Source organism: Rhineura floridana, chromosome 12 (assembly GCF_030035675.1).
Source record: "Rhineura floridana isolate rRhiFlo1 chromosome 12, rRhiFlo1.hap2, whole genome shotgun sequence".
NCBI classification, from domain to species: Eukaryota; Metazoa; Chordata; class Lepidosauria; order Squamata; family Rhineuridae; genus Rhineura; species Rhineura floridana.
The window spans coordinates 35,149,201-35,170,346 of NC_084491.1; the positions used below are offsets into that span (position 1 = coordinate 35,149,201).

Below are 21,146 nucleotides of genomic sequence, written 5' to 3' on the forward strand. Positions count from 1 at the left end.
GTCTTAGCCTAACCTACCCCATAGGGTTGTTATGTGGATAAAATTTGGAAGAGGAGAACCATGTTTGTCCAACACCTTGAACCAGGGATGTAGTCATCTGGGGTCTCAGGGGGTCTCAGACCCCTTACTCTTTTGGGAGCAGGGCCCCAGCAGGGCCGCTATGTCTTCAGCATGATATGATCCAATCAGTATGAAAGGGGAGAGTGTTAGCCACTGAAACGCGTCTTCTAAAATGCTTATTTGTCCTTTTCTTCTGATTGGAGCCAATCAGGCTGACAGGAGATGAGTGAGACACTGAGAAGGCTCTTCTCAGTAGCTAACATTCTCCCCTTTCATGCTAATTGGCTGCCAGGGACATCTGTTGTTGTGGGTGAAGGCGTTAACAAAGATCTCATCCTCAACTCAGCAGCAAAAAAAAAGAGGGGTGATGGTTGGGACTATCATGAAGGGCCCCTGCACTTCTGAATTTGCCACTATGCTACTGCCTTGAGCTCCCTGAAGGAAAGGTGGGATATAAACGTAATAAAAAAATAAATACAATAAATGTTATTTTCCATGGGTCTGCTCCTAGCACTGGATACCAACCCTCAGAAATTTTCTCAGTAAAAAGTCTTATAAGAAATTTTGGCTCAACTCTAGTTTCCACATCAGCACAGAGTTGGCGTGTGATCCCCATTTCCCTGCTTAAAATGAAGATGATAGTGATGAACAACAAGAAAAATCCCTCGTATACATAGACCCTTGCTTGCTAATGCACTATGGACACATCCTGCCAATGAGGCAAGGACAGATTTGCTCAAGTGATTTTATTTCCCACAGAAGACCACAAGAGACGGCAAGTTTGATTTTGCTATGTGCAACAATATAAGAAATGCTGAATCAATCTATTGAAGAAAAATTAATGTGCTCATTAAAAGGCTTTATTATTAACATCATCCTCTAGTTATTTCTTTATACATTCATTTTCAACTTTGGAGCTCTTGTTCCCGGCAAACTTACGAGGCTCTCCACAGGTGTTAGCTGTCTCAAGAATGTTTGCGGCTTTCTAAACAGTGTCTGCTGATCAAACAACCCTCACACATACCCATCAGCCCTCCACTGGCACACACAGAAGTGCTTGCTTCATGCATTTGCACTCACAAATGAAATTCAATAAAGACAAATGCAAGATTCTGCATTTAGGCCACAAAAACAAAATGCATGGGTACAGAATGGGAAATACCCAGCTTAGCAGTAGTGCATGTGAGAAGGACCTTGGAATTGTAGTGGATCGCAAGCTGAACATGACCCAGCAGTGTGATGCTGCGGCAAAAAAGGCAAATGCGGTTTTGGGCTGCATAAACAGAGCTATAGTTTCCAGGTCGAGGGAAGTAATAGTCCCACTATATTCTGCATTAGTCAGGCCTCATCTGGAATACTGCGTTCAGTTCTGGGCGCCTCATTTTAAGAAAGATATAGACAAGTTGGAGCGGGTTCAGAAGAGGGCGATGAGGATGATAGCCGGTATGTGGAACAAGTCTTATGAGGAAAGGTTGAAGGAACTTGGCATGTTCAGTCTGGTGAAGAGAAGGCTGAGGGGTGACATGATTGCACTCTTTAAGTACCTGAAGGGCTGTCACATAGAGGAGGGTACAGATTTGTTCTCTGCTGCCCCAGAGGGTAGGACTAGGTCTAATGGTTTTAAGTTGCAGGAGCGTAGATTCAGATTGGACATTAGAAGGAACTTCTTGACAGTAAGGGCAGTTCGGCAATGGAACCAACTGCCTAGGGAGGTGGTGGGTTCCCCTTTGCTGGATGTCTTCAAGCAGAGGCTGGACAGCTATCTGCGGGAGATGCTCTAGCTGTGGATTTCCTGCTGTGAGCAGGGGGTTGGACTCGATGGCCTACAAGGCCCCTTCCAATTCTATGATTCTAACGCTGTCTCACACCACAGACTCCAGATCAGAGTTTCACAGACTTTTTTAAATGACATAAATAGGCTTGGTTCCTTAAAATAAAGGTTGCCCTCCCCTGGAGAGGCCATCTAGAGCCCCTGAGTGCACACATTCCCTCCGTCAACTATTTCTGCATGCTCTGCTTTTAGTTCTTAGACAGAAGAAATGGCAAATGCTCCAGGAACGTGATGGCTGCCGACTGGGACTGGTGGGGTGGAAGGCAAGGAGGCCAACAGGAAGTGGGGCCTGAGCCAATGAGAGGCCACTCGTTCTAGTTTTGTTGCCATCCTTCTCCCTGCTGAGTTCTACAAGAGCAACACTGACTCTGAGGAGGAGACAGCTGACAGGGTCAGCCCCTGGACTGGGTGTAAGTGAGGAGGTAGGTAAGCGGAGAATGGCTGAGGGCAGACTGAGGTTGGCGGAGCACTGCCCCATTTGGACTAGCCTCCACTGCCCAGGAAAAACCCAATCTTCACTACAGAAGGTCTGCAGAAGGCTCATGACCGACACAAGGCCATGCCTTTTCACACGACACACTGTTGGCTTATGGAACTCACCACCACAAGAAGTGGGGAGGTTTGTCGGTTCAGGGCTGAACTACATGTGATGGGGATGGGAGGGCTAATTTTAACATAAACAAGCACATGCATGATAGAGCTGAGCCCTTCCCCTCTACTTGAATTATAGAGGGAAACGAGGGAGTGAGAGAGAGAGAGAGTAGGAGGAAATCCACGAGACTCTCCGGACTTCTAAAGACAATTGTTAAAGAGGCTATCACCACAAAAGAAGTAATAAGAAAAGACCCTGGCTGCTGGATCAGGCCAAAGGCCCATCTAGGCCAGCATCTGTGTCTGACAGTGGCCAACCGGATGCCTCTTCTGGGATGCCCCCAAGCAGGACCCCAGGGTTGATTCTAAGCCTTTTTTTCCTACGGCACAAGCAGCCAGAGCACTGTTTGCCCCCAAACTAGTCCAAAAGTTATCCCGATAAATAATATACTCTTATCAGGGCCTTTTGTGTGTGTGTGACAGTACTCACCAGTACAGGGTACCGACACTCCCCCTTTCTTTCCTTTTTTCTTTTGGCTGCCCATTTTGTGTTGGCACCCAGAGTGCTTTTATCAAGACATGGGTAGTGGCACTTCATTTTTTTTTTTACAAAACTAGCACTGACTAGTAGTGTACGGTTATGAAGATTTGAAAGAAACCAGTATTTATATTCCTTTTTATTTCTTTTTTATCTTTTCTCATCTATTGTTTTTCTTTAGGAGCTACCTAGCTCCTTATTAAATCCCATATGACCAATTGCACAAAAACTTATTTCACACTGCACACATTTATTTCCACAAGGAATGCTGCTTGTGCAACGGAACTCCCCTCCCTTCTTCTCCCCCTCCCCCATGCACTCCCTGCACCCTCCCCAGATCTACTGCGGAGGATGGGAGAAAACCCTGGAACAGGTTTAGGGGGTGCAGTGGGAGGAGGAGGGAAGTCCCATTGGGCAAAGGAAATCCTTGTGCTGACGGGATTGTGATTTAGTGCTGCTTTGGCTACAGTCCAGTATTATTATATGCCCTTCTCCATATAAATTTTTGTAGGGAGATGACCAATGATCCACTCTGCAATCCTATGAATCAGCAGTTGGGAAACCTGGGGCTTAAAGGGTGCATGCAGACCTCAACCTAATTCTATGTAGGTTCTTCAGGGAGCTCAAAAGGGGAGAAGGTGAGCAGGAGAGGAAAGAGCGAAAATGGATGGAGAGATGGGGGAAGCCCTCTTCAAGCAGTCAGTTCAGATCTCTCCTTCCCTCAGCAAACCCATTGGGCAGGGAGAAAAAAAGAGAGATAAGGGGTGGCAGGGGAATAAAAATGAGAAGGGGTGCAGGAGGAATGAGGGCAAAGCATGACTCCACCCTCTTCTGGCTCTGGCCCCACTAGGGATGGGCGACACATTTGATTCTGTTTGCATTTTGCACTTTCTGAAACAACATGGGAAGCAAAACACAGCCATCCTTCAACATTCGCACATTTGAATTTTGCAGTGCAGCTTGCCAACCAACCAATGTTTACAAAAATGCATACGGTAGGCAACAAAAATGTGCACAAAAAGGAATATACGAATGATGATAACATGCAAAAATGCATTAGATGAGGAGAAATGGCTTGCAAAACTTAGTCAAAACTGCCTACAAAAATGTGCTTGTTAGGAGAAATTTGCACTAAAATGCTGGAGAATTTTCACTGGGTTTTAAAAAAAAATCACAAACTTCTGCATGAAGATTGGAAAAATGAGAAACTGAGAGGATCATAATTGACAGAACTTTCCATCGCTAGGATCCATCAACCACTGTTGTGTGGCCCTAACAAATTACCCCCGAGGGTATCTGGCCCTCAGCAGAAAACAAAAAGGGCTCCTCAGCTCTGTTATAAATGTTTACTCAGAATCAAGTCCCACTGTGGTTAATGGGGCTTACTCCCAAGTCAGTGTGCACAGGATTTCAGCCTCAGTTGAATACACTGATAACATATTAATTTAGACTTGAGCGCCATCGTGTGCCAGATACAAATGCTGCAAGGGCTGGATTCAGCTCCTGGGGTGGCAATTAGCTTTGAGGCAGGGATTAGAAAGAGAGTAATCAGTAGGAATGTGACCAGCTGGGATAGAGGTCCTCAACTGATTTGTAATTCTTGCAACAAACCTGTGAGGTAAGCCAACATTATCATTCCCCAACATTTCAGATGGGGGAGGCTGAGATGGAGAGAGAGAGTGGATCGTTTAAGCGAGAGGTAGAGAAGCTTTTTTTCATACAGAGGGTCTCATTATCTGCTTGGCAACTTTCCAAGTGCCACATACTTGGAGGCTGGGCCTGGAAACCAAGAGGTCTTTTGTATCTTTAAAAGTTGTGCAGGGGGAAGGGAGAATTCCACCTTGTGGTTTTTCCCATTACAGTGTTACAAGAACACCTGCACTTGGCTGACTTTCTCTTCTCCTAAAGATACAGGAGCAGTCTCAGGGACTGAACCTGGCAACCCTAGTGGTGGGAAGGGCCAGAGGTAAAAGCATACAGTAGGCACATATTCCCACACCCCCTCTGTCCCCCATCCAGCCAAGCAAGAGATCCTATCAGAGTTCAAGGATGCATTCCTGTCAGGCAAAGACATTCAAGATAAGAGGCAGGGCCCAGGCCTTCTCTGACCCATAAGGTTGGGATTGTTTTAATGTGTTTGAAACGTCTGCATTTTTGTTTTATTTCTTTATGTGTTTTTATATTGTTGGCTTTCAGTTCTGTTTAAAAGGTTTAATGATATATTGTTTGTTTGTTTAGACTGTACACGGCATAGAGATGTTTGAAATATTAAGAGGTACATATATGCTTTTAAATAAAACAAACAAACAAATAAATAGCAATTACTGGCCTAAGGCTATTAAGTGAGTTCCTGACAGAGGATTTGAACTGAGGTTTTCTTGCTTTCCAGCTTAGTCTCAAAGGGAGCAATCCAAACCCAAGATCTGTCGGGATGGGTGGAGTTTGGAATAGGTGAATCCTGAGCCTGGGACCAGCCTGACATCATCCTGGCTCAGCCAGAGATACACCAGTGTAAGTCCTCCATCCTGGCTTAGCCCAAGCCAGCTGAGCCAGGGCCAGCGTAAGTCCCCCAAAGAGGACATTGTGGGAGTGTGTCAGAGGCGGTATGGGGCTAGGGTTGCCAGGTCTCCAGGTTTAACCCAGAGATTCTGGTTTTTAGGGGCCCTCTCTGGGACTCTGGGTGAGACATCTTAATCCCCAGACTCTTAGCTTTCATTTTGTTAAAAAATTAAGTTTCTAGGTGGTCTGGTTCAAAAGATATAAACCAAAATGTCAGCCACCCCCCTCCTCACAACTGTTAGTACCGGCTGCTCTAATCCCTGCCCTTTCAGGTTTTTAGCCAATAAGTGAAGTCAGGGTTGTGATTTGCAAGATTTGTTGACACACCCTCCAAGCAACAGCTAAACCCTCCTTTTCCTGCTTGTCTCACATCAGGAATTCAGTAAATATATAGCTGTCAGCAGCACAAAGAGTACTTTCTCTGTACTGGATTAAGGTTTGCTTCTGAGTAAACCTGCATAGGATTGCACTACAACAGAAGATTGTGGTAGGCATAAAAGTGTACATGCAATTTTTTTAAAATTACTTGCAAAATGGCATATTATAGATCTTATCTTTCAAATAATTTTTGAACAGTTTTAAAAAGTGTACATGCTGCAGTGTTATACTTTCTAATTAAGAAGTCAAACAAGTTTAAATATTACTGGACTGTGGAAGAGGGCAGTTTATTTGTCTTATTTATAACCTGTTTTGAAAACTTTCCCAGTATGAAGCTTTCCTGGGAGTAAAGCTGCAATGCTAATTCCTTGTACATGGGAGCTAACCCCACTAAATTCAGTAGGATTTACTCCTGAATTGACATGGTTAGGATTGTGCTGAAAATCAATGGGACTTTTGAGTGAACATAGAAAGGATTGTGTTGTAAATCCTTCTCTCCCCCTCCGATCCTTTTTTTTTAAGCAGTTAGGCAGAGCTTACTTAGGTGTCACTGCTTTTATTTGGCAGGAAACTAATTTTTATTTTTTTAAAAAAATGTTCTGCAATGGCCAACTGGTTTTGACAAGAAACTATTATATGGGGTATATGCATTTTTACATCTCCAGTGTGTGTATATGGAATATTTCCAACAACCCTGTGAGGTAGGGTAAGAAACCGAGGCAGCTCACAATAAGAAATAAAGCCATTTAAAATCCAATAACCATAAAACAAGTATAAAACAATTGCAAAACAGTTTAACGTGGCATGATTCTGAATATTGGATTGGGTGAGTGAAGTTCCTTATCAGTGAATTGCAGTCCTGTGCATGCTTCCCTGTTTGAGTCAGCCGCATTGAATACATTGGGACTTGCATCTGAGTAAATATGCATAGGATTGCACTGTAAATATTTTTACAGGTTATATAAATACAGGTTGCCGCTCCTAACAAACAAACAAACATGTTTGACATTCAAGCTTATATAAATATTTCTTTATACTATGTCTTGATCTGTATCTGATTTCACACTATGGTTGTAAATTATTATTTGCAAATTATTATTTCCTCTACATTTTAAGGGTGCCCTTCAGCTTGGGGTGGTCATGACCCCCCCCTCTGTTTTTTTCACCCTCAGGGGCAGATTAGGTTGAGAGATAGTGAGTAGCCCATGGTCACCAGTAAACTATGTAGCTCATTTTAATTTTAAAAATTGATTAAAATTATTTATATGTAGGCAAAATTTATGAGGTAATGCAGATCCAAATAATACATTTAAAGCACATCTGACTCGCATTTAAAGCACGTGACTTCCCTCAAAGAATCCTGGGAAGTGTAGTTTCCCCCTCACAGTTATAGTTCCCACCACCATTAAAAAACTACAGTTCCCATGATTCTCTTGTGGGATTCATGTGCTTCAAATGTATATTGAATGTGCTTTAAATGCATGGTATGGATCTGCCCTAGTATGCTGTACATTTATTAGTGAATTAAAAAGAACAATTTTAAAAGATTCTTTTTTAAACAGGGCTATAGCACAGTGGTAGGGCACATGCTTGCATGCAAAGGTCCAAAATTCAATCTCTGGAAGAGACTATTGCCTGGAATCCTGGGGAGCCAATGCTAGTCCATGGCATCAGTACTGAGCTAGATGGTACCAAATGGCCTGACTAGGTATAAGAAACAGACCCAAGGGCCACTGTGATTATGAAATTTATTTATGTATGTTATTTGCAACATTTATATACCGCTTTATTGTAAAAAAAAATCTCAAAGCGGTTTACAGAAGGAATTAAAACAATAAAATCATTGGCAAAAACAGTTAAAGGCATGTATTTAAAAACATTCAAAATAATAAAACCAACAATGAGTTAAAAACAGATAAAAAACATAATAGCTTCTGCCTGCCTCGATAGGCTTGCCTAAACAAAAATGTTTGTAGCAGGTGCTGAAAAGAGTACAATGAAGGTGTCTGCCTAATATCAACAGGCAGGGAGTTTCAAAGCATAGGTCTTGCTACGCTAAAGGAGACTGATTTTTTCCACCCGTAACATGGAAAGCACACCTTGAACTTGGCCTTGTAGCAAATTGGTAACCAGTGCAGATTTCAGGGCAGAGGTATTATGTGCTGATAGGGTCTCACTCATGTCAGCAATTGTGCCACAGCGTTCTGCACTAACTGCAGCCCCTGAATAAGGTTGTGCTTCATGGGGATTTCTGTGACCTTGGCTGACTGGATGCCAGGATTTTTTTTGTTTTGGTTTTTGGTTAGGAATCCTGACTGGTTGTGGGATGCTGAGTTTTCTGTCTTACTCATAGGAATTTTGTTGTGGTTTGTATGGTATTGCATTTAGGAAATCATCACTGTCGTTTTCTTTTTCTATTTGCATTTCATTTACTTTTAACCTCACTCCCTTACATCCATAGAAGCAACAACAGTGGTTGCATGCACTCAGCTCAACCCCCTTAAACCCACTGATGATGCACCGTGTTGGTTGCACAACAGTTTCTTTCTTGCCCAATACTGGTAAAAGAGAATTCACATACTGGGAAGTGTGGCTGCAATTGCAGTTCTTCCTAAGCTGCTGTCTGTGAAGGTAGACCAAACCATGCATATTTTCTCTCTGTCAATTATTACTCACTGGAATTGGGTTGTCTGTCAATGTGAGTTTATTGCAGCCCACAGGGTAGACAGAAAAGGGCAGAGAATCTTCTTACTCTTAATCATTTCTCAAATCTTTTTCTGAAGTGAAGGGTCAAATCTGTAAAGAAGTTTGGAGCAGCCATGTTAAAAGGTAGGAGCAGGGCATTCCAGGTATGGTGTTGCCAACCCTGCTTTGATATGGATATCTTTGCAGAGGACCCCTAGTCAAGCTTTACCAACAGCACAAACCAAACCATATCTACTCAGAAGTAAGTCCTATTGAGTTCTATGGGGCTTAGTAAGTGTGTTTAAAAGTGCAGCCTTCAGGGGCATCCATCTTTACACCTGAGTGCTCCCATCTAACATCTCCACAACACTATGCTCCAAGCAACTGTGGTTGATGCTTAATGTATCATGCTTAATGACATCACCCTAACCCTATGATATCACCAGGCCCACCCATATGACACCACTAGGGCCCGCCCCTGAAATCTCAGAGTTTGTGACGCTTCTGATCTGGCAACCCTAGATGGGGCAGAAGAGGACTTACCCCTCTTCCAAACTCCGTTCAAAAAGGAATTGGAAATGACATTGGAAGTGACATTGGCAAAAAGGGTGGTGTAAGTCAAGCTCAGTTTTAAAGCCTTGTTTTCCCTCTGTCAGGCTCAGTTCAGCTCAACCAGCAGTACCCCTGCTCCTGAACAGAGTTCGGACTAGGGGTAAGTCATTACCCCAGAGTAAATTATGGTGGCTTTCTGTAGTTCAGATTGCTCTGTTGGACACTATGCTGTACCGCCTCTCAACATTTTTTAAAAAATGATATGAACAGTAGCCATGGAACCGTCTGCTATTAAGTCCCTTTGCATCCACCTTCCTGAAAGTGGATGATGCTTTTAAAGCTGGTTGCTGTCCCCTCTGCTCACCCAGAATCAATTTTGTGTTGTTATTAAAGTGAGATGCTTCAATCCCAAGGTGCTTTATGCTGCTAATCCTAGAGGCGCACGTGGCTGTCTGCAAGAGATGGCCCGCAGCAAAGGAAAGGGGGTGTTCATCTACTCCATTGCCAAGGCATATAATTTATAAACCCATCAGAGGCCATACCAGGGATTTCAATAGTAAAATTGATCACCACGTCATAAAGCTAGCTCATAGCACAAAATAAGCCAGGAAGTCCACCTGTATGCAGGGCTGGTGCTATATTAGGCAGAGTGAGACAGGTGCTGAGTTATGGAGGGGCGTAAGAACCCCCTGTCATTCCTCATGGGGTCCCTAGCCATTCCCCTTTGCTGGAGGACAGAACTGTCTGTGCCAAAAGCTTGCCCCATGCCCCTTAAGCGAGCATGCTCTCATGGGGTGCCATGGTGGTCCCGGACTCACTGCCAGTGTTGAAGTACCTTCCCGTCCAGTTGGCTTCTGTACATGGAAAGGAGGGAAGACATCTTTTTGTCCCTTGCCTCAGGCAGGAAAATGTCCCGGAAGGGCCATAGCTCAGTGGTAGAACATCCACTTTGCATGTAAAAAGTCCCAGGTTCAATCTCCAGCAGATAGGGCTGACAGAGACTGCCTGCTGGGAATCCTGGACAGCTGCTGCCAATCAGTGTCGACAGTACTGAGCTCGATGGGCCAATGGTCTGACTCAATATATGGCAGCTTCCTATGTCTGAGGCTGGCTCTGTCTGTATGTGCTTGATGTGCATAATCAAGTGAGTTATATAGAGGCACAGTGAATTAACTACTCATTGTTCCCTTGTCAGGGGTAGGGAACCTCAGGCCCTGGGGGGAAATGAGGCCCTCCAGGCCTCTCTTATCTGGCCCTCCAAGCTCTCCCAAGACCACACCATTCATTGGCCCCCGCTCATTGGCCCTTCACCCCCCGAGTTGTTGCCTAGGTGGAATGCATCCTTGAACTTCCATAATGCCTCTTGCTTGTCTGGATAGAGGATAGACAGAAGTGTGTGAAGAAACTAGCCTTCCTTCATTGCTCTGCCCACTTGTTCCCCTGGCCCCTCCCACCACTGGCATGTGGCCCTCAGAAGGTTGCCCAGAGGGAACAGGGCCTTCCAGCTGAAAAAGGTTCCCCACTCCTGCTCTAGAATTATACACCATCTGATCCAGCGTTACTATGCTGTTCATCACACACAAGCTACCCTCTGCACCCTTGGCTTTGGCATGATAAACCAGTTGCAAGGGTAACCTCTGGCTTATTTTAAGCCCAGAGGGTAGGATCTGATCAGACATCAGCTCTCCATTCCATCATATGAGGATTTCTTCTACCTTTAATTCTGCACAGGCCGCCCCCTCCAAGGCAGAGTTGTCTGACATAAAGATTCCTCAGCTGATGCAAATGCAATCTCATCTCATCAAGGCCAAAAGGACAACGTCAACTCATGCCAAATGAAGATCAGGCTTGTGGTCTCTAAGAAACTGTGAGCTTGTCTAAACCAGGTTATTCCTTCCCATGTTTCCAACCTTCAAAAGATTGGGCGTGGGGTGGGGGGAAGGATGAATTATACACTAGAAATGTCAACTTCCAGGTAAAATGATGGTGGGAGGGAGGAGAGAGAGGAGAGGCAAAAAGGAGTGTGTCTGCATCAGTGTGTGAGTGTCTGTCACAGATGGAGGAAATATCCTTGCGGGACTAAATTGCATTCAACATAATAAACTATCATCTTGAAACGAGTGCGCCAATTGAGTTTTGATGTAAACACTAATATTTCCTCCACTCTGCTATTCTCTTCTGGGGAGATCTCATGTATATTTCACTATGTGTCCTACCTACGATTGCTCTCATATATCAAAAGGTTCGAGGACAAGGAGCCTGATTTTGAAAACATTATTCTTTTAAAGATTTATCCTCTCATCTGACCACCTCCTCAGCTGAGAGAGACAGAGAATCTTTCCATAAATTATTTTAATGCACTATGTTAAAATACACACACGGAACACAAAGTGCCCCAGCTTCTTCCTAGCAAACTAGGAAGTGTATGTGTGAGTGTGTGTGTGTGTGTGTGTGTGTGAGAGAGAGAGAGAGAGAGAAGCTCAAAATCTTTGCCAACATTTTTTTTACCAATGCCAAAAAGAAAGAAAAAAGCCTCCTTTCTTTCAATTATTTTTTTTTTTGGCACTCTGCAAAAATGTTTGCCTATTCACTTACCTTGCCCTTACCTGCTCTCATTCTCATTTCTCTTGACTTGCCCTTGGTGACATCAGCATGTAGTCAAATCTATGTGACATCATCCCACCCAGTTGCTTATCCATTTACTTATGGCAAATTAAATTTTGCTTTAATTTGCCATAAGTATTGTCATTAAGCAAACAAATCTGATGAGCTATGTTCGCTGTGTGATTCCTGATTGGCTGGAATCACCTGCATGACTTATATGTGTGTGTGTGTGCACGCGTATGCGTGTGTGCATGCGCATGTTTGATTCAGCTTCAGGCACATTTCACAACTGATTGGTAGATTAATCTGTTTGCCTTGCAGGTGTGGCCAATGGAAACACTTTGCTGTAGGCTCAGGCGCAGAAAGTGATTGACCCAACACTTTGCTGTGGGAAGTCCTGAAAGATCTGAAGGCAGCAGTGGGGAAGGGAAGTGTGGCCAGCTGAGGGCAGAGTCGCATCCAAACGCAACCAGAAAAACCATTCTGACTGCTTTTCAAGCAACTAGTGTGCCCACAGCCTCAGTCTGGGCTGTTTCACGGCTGAAGCAACATCTTCCCTAGAGTTCAGTTTTCCTGAAGGGGAGGGGGCAGACAAAGCTACAAGTAACTTGTGCCCGGATGTTGAAGATTCAGTTCTCGTTTGGCTCAGCCATTCCAACAACCTACAGACACCTTCATGTGCTGTGCTAAAACAAGGTAAACTGTACAATATACGTAATAGAAACAGAAGTTCTCAACCATTTTTAACACATTCTAGGTATAGCCCTCTATAATAGTTGTTCTTCACATCTCTATCAGCCTTATGCCAGCTATTAAATATTAACTCTCTGTGAATGGGCACTGAAGACAAAAAGCTAGCTGATTTCTGTCATTAGCAAGGGACAGAATCGGGGGCAGGAGGAAGGCAAGGTGAAACCGCTTCATCCATAATTGCAAGCGATATGGATATGCTTCAAATTGCCCTAATTTTCTGCTTTGGGAATTTTAAAAGCATAGAGGGTGTTTGTACTTTTGGCTGATGATATACATGAGAAACATAATTGGGTATATTATTTGAGAAACACAATTGACCTGTAATATCCTATCATGGCCAATAGTTGAAAACGAACCTTACCAGGTGTATGAATTGGCAAGCTGTGCATGGCATGGAGCCTGCTCAGAAGTAAGTCCTCTTAGGTTCATTTAGTGGTGGCTGGTGCCCATTGGGAAGGTGGGGCAGAAGGCAGGCAGCCCATCAGTAAGTGGAGCCAGAGCCAATGATGGACAGAGCCAACTAGTTCCAATTTTGTCTCCCTCTTCTTCCCTGCTGTGCACTACAAGGGCAACACTGAAAGTAAGGAAAAGGAGGCAGTGGAGACAGGCAGTGCTACTCCCTGGACTGGTTGTAAGTACAACGGTAGGCAGTTGGGGGCTGGCTGAGGGCAGACTGAGGTTGGTGGGGCAGTGGCCCATTTGCCCTAATGGACCAGCCTCCACTGAGCTCATCTGAGTCTCACCCCCCCAGGTAAGTGTGTGTGGGATTGCAGGTTTAGCATCTGGCTATTCATTTACATGCCGACAAAGATAATCTCCCTAGAGATTTCACTCCAGAGAAGCCCTATTCAGCAGGGAGTGGGAATGTGCCAGTAGGCCTAGCCCCATAGCCTTTGTGTGAAGAGCATGGGCATCTGTTGTGACACAGTCTTTGTGCATACAGTTGTACGCAGAAAGACTTCCTCACAACCCAGAACCCCAACTGTGTCAGGCAAGGCTAGCCAAGGCGGGACCCTCCAGATGTTGTAGGCCACAACTCCCATCATCCCTGACCATTGCCCATCTTGGTGGGGTGGGTGGGAAGTGGAATTCAAAGCATCTGGAGCTCACCCTGTTGGTGTAGGATTGGAAGCCTCAGGCCCTGGGGTCAAATGTGGCCCTCCAAGCCTCTCTATATGACCCTTGGCCACCATTTTGGTGACCCTGGCCACCATTTTGAATCCTCCTCGAATGTTTTTGCCTGGCTGGAACGTGTCCTTGAACTCTGACAAAGCTTCTTGCTGGAATGAATGGTGGACAGAGAGGGTTACATGAATGTGTTTAGAAACTACCCTACTGTACAAAGGTAACATTTGCATTAATTGTTCTGCTCACTTCTTTCTCTGCCAACCACTGCCATGTGGTCCCTGGAATGCAATGGTGACTGTTGGCTCCAGTATCAGTGTGGCAGTGAATCCAATCCAGGTTTTAGCCCGAGCTTGCAAAGAGCTTCCAAGGTGCTGAACCCTAATAGGCTTTGGCTCCACCTACAGTTGGCCTCTCTGCCTTCCACCCTACCCGTCCCATCAGGCACCAGCCACCACTACCTAGGAAGTGAAAAGGTCTTCCCCTGGTGCGACAAGTGAACCAGCATGGATACAGTGTTGGACTAGAACCTGGGAAACCAAATCCGCACTCAGGCATGAAACTCCTTAGGTGGCTTTGGACTAGTCACAGCATCTCAGGCTAACCTCCCACACAGGGTTGTTGTGAGGATAAAGTGGAGAGGGAGAGAACCATGGACACCACCATGAGCTCCTTGGAGGGAAAAGTAGGGTGCACATGTAATAATAACTAAATAAATTTTAACATGGGCACCTGGCAAGCCCCTCTGGGGTAGGCATTCCACTGTGCAGAGCATTCCTCAACTGGGGAACCAAAACGACCCCAAAAGCCAAGATAGTGAAGTATAAATCTTTCATATTGAGACCAGAATTGAGCAATAGTGGAAAAGGAAGATGGTACATCTCCTTTAGGACAAGGTTGATTGTCTTGCACACAGAGAGGCAATAAGCGTACCAGCAACATTCTCAAAGTGACACAGTACAGTGAAATCTCTCAGATTGGTTTGGATGAGTCCACTCATGGAGTTCTGGCAGCACCATCTAGTGGACAAGCAGCAGGACTGCATGTTTTCCTCTTCCAGAACTTGTCCCTCTAAATTTTAGAGGGGGAGAGAAAAAGCAAGATGCCTGGTTCAGTTTCTTGATTCCAACTACCATCACTTGCTTAACCACAGTGCATTTCCTCTTGGCTCCAAAAGCATAATAATTATTAATGACTCAGATAGTGGGTTGTTGTTTTTTTAGGCCGGGCTGAAATTTTTAAATGATCTGTTCTGACCTTTTAATGAGACCATCTCACCTGAAACTTCATCACCTTGACAGCGACCATGCAGTCTATGTTCTGGATGCTGGTAACTAGAGAGACTGGGGGGGGGGGGGTTTCTAGACATTCTCTTTATTATACATTTATGATGATTTGTGCTCATGACGGTGTTGTGGCGGTTATATACAATCCCACTTTCAATGCTGTTTGAACCTGCAAAGGTATCAGGGCAGACATACTGCTTCATGTCCGCTCACTGCATGTCCCGTAGCTTCCTATGGAAATCCTATAATTTTTTATACTGCAAAGGTTCTGGGTTATGTGCTTGTTTGTGCTTGCTATAGCACAAGAGTATCCCTTCATACGGCAATAATGATTGGCCACTGTGGGAACAGGATGCTGGACTAGATGAGCCATTGGGCTTGATCCAGCAGACTCTTCTTATGTTCTTAAATATTTATCAACCACACTTCCAGATAAAATATCGCAAGGGAATATACAGACCAAAACCACATTACAATAAAAACATCAGACACATTAGTAAAATTTGCTTGACAAAGAATCTTAGGTTTAAAAGGCCTATCATAAGACATCATATAGAAGATGTCTAAAAATGAGCAGGGATGGCTCCTGCTGAACCTCTATTGGCAAGGAGTTCCGCAGGGCAGGACCTGCCATACTAACAGCTTCTGGTAAAAGCCAGCTGAACCTTAGAGGCATGTGGAACCACCAAAACTGGGGACATTGGGAAATCATCTCACAACTACTAACAAACCCAAATGATGTGTCGATGGTCCAGTATAAATCCAGTACTAATGCATTATTATTGCATCAATGGCATGTTCCAGAACATGCCCACAAAAAAAAAAAACACCCACCAGTTTGGAGTAGGAATGGGGGAGACATTTGATTCAATTTACATTACAGCCAGATTTATCAAATTCACACTTTCCGAAACGATATGAGGACCGAAACACAGCCATCCTTCAAAATTTGCACTTATCCAGATTTTGCAATGCAGTTCTCCAACCAAGCCATTGTTGCAAAAATGCATATATGAGGGGAAAGTGTGCATAACAATCGATTCTACAGCCACAAGAGTGGCTGTATACTATAGCCAGCGTGGATTTTTCACATTCTGCAATGTTAACTTGAAAATACTCCCATGCCATTCTGTTGCTTCCCATAAGCTCATTTCAAAACAAAATCTAACAAAACTTATACTCCTGAACTCAGAAATGCTTGCTTAACAACCCTCTAAGTTTTCATGGCGATACACAAAATACTCTGAGAGAATTGAGAGTTTAAACTGTAAAACAAGAGACCCCTGTCCGAGTTTTTTCTGTCAGTGGTCTCATAATTTGTTGACATTCATTTAAAATTACTCTGTGCCATGTTCACAGAGTACCTGTAATCCTATTACTGACCTTGCCCCATTCTCTGACCTTCATATTCTGGAGATTAAAGCTTAAAAAAATGCATGGCTGATTTTTAATTAATTTAAGAAATTTAATATTGAAGTCTATTATAAGAACATAAGAAGAGCCTGCTGGATCAGGCCAGTGGCCCATCTAGTCCAGCATCCTGTTCTCACAGTGGCCAACCAGCTGCCTGGGGGAAGCCCGCAAGCAGGACCCGAGTGCAAGAACACTCTCCCCTCCTGAGGCTTCCAGCAACTGGTTTTCAGAAGCATGCTGCCTCTGACTAGGGTGGCAGAGCACAGCCATCATGGCTAGTAGCCATTGATAGCCCTGCCTTCCATGAATTTGTCTAATCTTCTTTTAAAGCCATCCAAGCTGGTGGCCATTACTGCATCTTGTGGGAGCAAATTCCATAGTTTAACTATGTGCTGAGTAAAGAAGTACTTCCTTTTGTCTGTCCTGAATCTTCCAACATTCAGCTTCTTTGAATGTCCACAAGTTCTAGTATTATGAGAGAGGGAAAAGAACTTTTCTCTATCCACTTTCTCAATGCCATGCATAATTTTATACACTTCTATCATGTCTCCTCTGACCCGCCTTTTCTCTAAACTAAAAAGCCCCAAATGCTGCAACCTTTCCTCATAAGAGAGTCACTCCATCCCCTTGATCATTCTGGTTGCCCTCTTCTGAACCTTTCCCAACTCTATAATATCCTTTTTGAGATGAGGCGACCAGAACTGTACACAGTATTCCAAATGCGGCCGCACCATAGATTTATACAACGGCATTATGATATCGGCTGTTTTATTTTCAATACCTTTCCTAATTATCCCTAGCATGGAATTTGCCTTTTTCACAGCTGCCGCACACTGGGTCGACATTTTCATCGTGCTGTCCACTACAACCCCGAGGTCTCTCTCCTGGTCGGTCACCACCAGTTCAGACCCCATGAGCGTATATGTGAAATTAAGATTTTTTGCTCCGATATGCATAATTTTACACTTGTTTATATTGAATTGCATTTGCCATTTTTCTGCCCATTCACTCAGTTTGGAGGGGTCTTTTTGGAGCTCTTCGCAATCCCTTTTTATTTTAACAACCCTGAACAATTTAGTGTCATCAGCAAACTTGGCCACTTCACTGCTCACTCCTAATTCTAGGTCATTAATGAACCTCGTTGAAAAGTACAGGTCCCAATACCGATCCTTGAGGGACTCCACTTTCTACAGCCCTCCATTGGGAGAACTGTCCATTTATTCCTACTCTCTGCTTTCTGCTTCTTAACCAATTCCTTATCCACAAGAGGACCTCTCCCCTTATTCCATGACTGCTAAGCTTCCTCAGAAGTCTTTGGTGAGGTACCTTGTCAAACGCTTTTTGAAAGTCTAAGTACACTATGTCCACTGGATCACCTCTATCTATATGCTTGTTGACACTCTCAAAGAATTCTAATAGGTTACTGAGACAGGACTTTCCCTTGCAGAAGCCATGCTGGCTCTGCTTCAGCAAGGCTTGTTCTTCTATGTGCTTAGTTAATCTAGCTTTAATAATACTTTCTACCAGTTTTCCAGGGACAGAAGTTAAGCTAACTGGACTGTAATTTCCGGGATCCTCTCTGGATCCCTTTTTTTAATATTGGCGTTACATTTGCCACTTTCCAGTCCTCAGGCATGGAGGAGGACCCGAGGGACAAGTTACATATTTTAGTTAGCAGACCAGCAATTTCACATTTGAGTTCTTTGAGAACTCTTGGGTGGATGCCATCCGGGCCTGGTGATTTGTCAGTTTTTATATTGTCCATTAAGTTTTGGGCATCTCGGTAAGAACCATCACAGTTCTAAAAGCCAGACTCATAGCTGTTTGGCTTGGCTAATCAGGGGGCCACACCCATACCAGATATTTATTTCACTTTAGACAGTCATGGCTTCCCCCAAGAATCCTGAAAAGTGTAGTTTGTGAAGGGTGCTGAGAGGTGATAAGAGACTCCTATTCCCCTGACAGAGCTCCAGTGACCAGAGTGCTTTAACAGTCAGCCCCTCTTCTGGGGATTGTAGCTCTGTGAGGCGAATAGGGCCTCTCCTAGCAACTCTCAGCACCCTTCACAAACTATACTTCCCAGGATCCTTTGGGGGAAGCCAGGACTGTCTAAAGTGAAATAAAGGTCTGGTGTGGATGTGGCCAGGGATAGCTTTGGTTTAAATTTGGGTGGCAGGCTACATATGCCTGCTGTAGTATAAAAAGGTCAGGGAGACACTGAAAAACGATACTGTTCACAATGTTTTCCTTTTGGAAAGGAAAGGGGCTGTCCCTCTGCCCAGTGCCCACCTACCCAAACTCCTGCTCTCCCCCTCATTCCCTCCCCTCCCCTTCCTCCTCTTCTCTTCCCCTCCCCACCATGCCCCTGCCCCAAGTTAGTTTCACCTATCCTAAGCATGATTGCACAAGAGTAAATCCCACTGAACTAAAAAAGAGGGCAAATGATCAAACCTGCCTTCCACTTCTCCTCCCCCCTATTCCCTTCCCCTCACCCCTTCCCTCTTCCTTCCTCTTCTCCTCCCTTCCTCCTTCCCTCTTCTGTCCCCTCCCACTCCTTGTGCTTGACTGCCCACCTCTTCTGACAGTATGAGAACCAGGTAAGAAAAGATTGTAGTCCCAGATGCAAATGATGGAGAATGGTACAAGAAAGCCAACCAGGACAAACCCTCATTTTGCAAGCAATGAGATAGTATAGTCCTTGGAAATGTAAGAACTGCACCTGATGGCATTTATTACTCCTAGCAGGGAACAGAGAGGAGCTGAAAGTGCACTCACCCCACTGCCTATTCTTGCTCTTTAACCACAAATCTATAAACAGAGCATCTCTCCAGACTGAATTTCAGCTGCAAGCTGCAAAGGAGTAAAGAACCAGACCAGAGAAAGAGGAGGCAGTCTAATGAACAGCAGCGCCATCTGGTGACCATGATGATAAAGAGACCTCTGCTTGGAATTGTGATTTTGACCCTGAGCTCGGCTATGTGTTATCAGCTGAAATGCAGGGAATGAATGACTGATCAGTATTAAGGATCAGGCCTTTGTGCAATCAAATACCCTCCCATCCCACTTAAAGTTGTGTTTGTGGATAAAGTTCATGCACATTTGTTTTGCATTGTACCTCTTGTCTACCCATGCAAATGAATTCTCTCCATTCATCTTTATAGGGCACACTGCATTGGATCTGCATGAAACAATCTGCCTTGCTTTTGAGGATATTTGAAGGCAGAAATAAAGGAAATGTAGGCGGTGGTTGTTTTGCCTTTTTACCCTTCTCTATCTGTCTTCCGTCTGACTTGGAAATGGATGCTATGCATGTGCAGCAGTGAAAGAGGTGGTTAATTTTTGGAGAGCTTGGTGATGGTGATAATAATTACCATCACCAGAAAGCTCTTCTTTCCAAACCTAACTTGACTTTCCACTTAGAGGGGGTAGAGGAATAGAAGATGTTTGAATAACGCTGGTGGTGTTTGGGGGACAAAAACAGTGGCTTGCCAAGAAGACACATACCATATACTAATACAACCCGAAAACAACCTCCAGTGCCCCCAAAACAGGGCTGGAGTGTCGAATGTGGGGCTGCTTAGCTGGTGTCCTCATTGTGTTGTCAACAACAGATACATCTTCAAATCAATATGCAAAGCTGTAGCCAATTTGCATTGACATTTTTGGGGGGGGGAGGGAAGAGAAAGGTTGGGAATGAATAAAGTCCGTTATAGCACAGAGTAATTTAGGATATTACCGCCAGCATCTGAATTACAAATCTACCTCTCATTACTGGCATGTTAACGGGGAAAGGCAGCTTCTCAGCAACATGCAAGCAGAGTTTATTAGCATGAATTTGCATAATAATTATCTCTGCAGCAAGCAAAGGCTGTTGTGTCTTTCAGAAGCCAACTTTCAATGTCAAGTTGTGGTGCCCTTCTGATTGTTCTCTCTCCCCCACACCCCAAATGTTTTTAACATCTCTCCTGTTACTCTTCCAGGGACTATTATTGGGGGCAAATGTGAATGAATGGCACTGACCGATCTCCAAAGGTGGAGAGCAAACTGGAGAAGAATCTAAGGGTGCTTCAAGGCTGTCAAGTGTTTTGTGGGTGGGATTCAAGCACATGCTGGGGGAAATTTAGGGTTGTATGCACCTAATTTCTACTCAGAATTGACCCACTGAAATTAATGAACCTGTTAGTCACATCCATTAATTTCAATGGGTATACTTTGAGTAGGAATTAGGTACATACAATTAGGTACATTACACAATTAAAGTGGATTAAAGCACTCTGTTACTCTAGCACAACTAATCCACTTTGGGTGCCTCCAGACTCATGTTTGATTGTAGGTATATTCTAGTACAACATAAAAGAAGGGGGGGAAACACACCAAAACGTTTGTGATATGAAAAGTTGTGGGATTTCAGCAGGAAGTTACAGGGTATGCACTGATTGGAAATGAAGTAGTCTGCCCACCCCAAACATTGTTGAAATAATCATGGATGTTTAATAAGAAGGAAGTCTGGAGGTGCCCTTTAAAGAAGAAATTGACTTTTTATGGTTAGGAAAGCGACAAGGAAACTCTCTGAAAAAAGTGGGATGAATGAATGATTAACAGGAAGGCATGCCAACACCCCGCAAACAAAGCAGGATGAAGGAAGGAAGAATTCTTGTATAACTTCTTCACAGAAAAATTGGAATGAATGCTCAGTAAGGACTGGATACAATCTAACTTCTGCATAATCTTTGTAGAAACAAATTAGAATGAATGCTCAATAAAGTGGTCA

General features: G+C 44.1%; 1 protein-coding gene and 1 long non-coding RNA gene across 8 annotated transcripts in view; one reads left to right on the forward strand and one right to left on the reverse strand.

Moving 5' to 3' along the window:
* LOC133368398 (opioid-binding protein/cell adhesion molecule) overlaps positions 1 to 21,146 on the reverse strand; it is a 919,374-nt gene that overhangs the window by 541,608 nt on the left and 356,620 nt on the right. The gene's annotated exons all lie outside the window — the stretch shown is intronic.
* LOC133368619 (uncharacterized) lies at positions 4,566 to 19,577 on the forward strand. Its single transcript, XR_009758709.1, has 5 exons — positions 4,566 to 4,638; positions 5,410 to 5,531; positions 10,926 to 11,080; positions 12,120 to 12,494; positions 19,121 to 19,577. It is a non-coding gene; the product is annotated as an uncharacterized LOC133368619 (long non-coding RNA).